We start from the raw sequence: 412 nt of genomic DNA, 5'->3' as shown, positions 1-412 counted from the left end.
AAGACTAAACCAGGAAGAAGTTAAATCCCTGAATAGACCAATAACAGGTTCTGAAACTAAGGCAATAATTAATAGCCAGCAACCAAAAAAAGTCCAGGACCAGATGGATTCACAGCTGAATTCTACCAGAGGTACAAAGAGGAGCTGGTACCATTCCTTCTGAAACTATTCCAGTCAACAGAAAAAGAGGGAATCCTCCCTAAATCATTTTATGAGGGCAGCATCATCCTGATGTCAAAGCCTGGCAGAGACACAACAAAAAAAAGAGAATTTTAGACCAATATCCCTGATCAACATCGATGTAAAAATCCTTAATAAAATACTGGCAAACCGAATCCAGCAGCACATCAAAAAGCTTATCCACCATGATCAAGTGGGCTTCATCCCTGGGATGCAAGGCTGGTTCAACATA

This window comes from Mandrillus leucophaeus, unplaced genomic scaffold (assembly GCF_000951045.1).
Source record: "Mandrillus leucophaeus isolate KB7577 unplaced genomic scaffold, Mleu.le_1.0 Scaffold191, whole genome shotgun sequence".
In the NCBI taxonomy this organism is placed as follows: Eukaryota; Metazoa; Chordata; class Mammalia; order Primates; family Cercopithecidae; genus Mandrillus; species Mandrillus leucophaeus.
Note: the sequence above shows the minus strand (reverse complement) of the source record.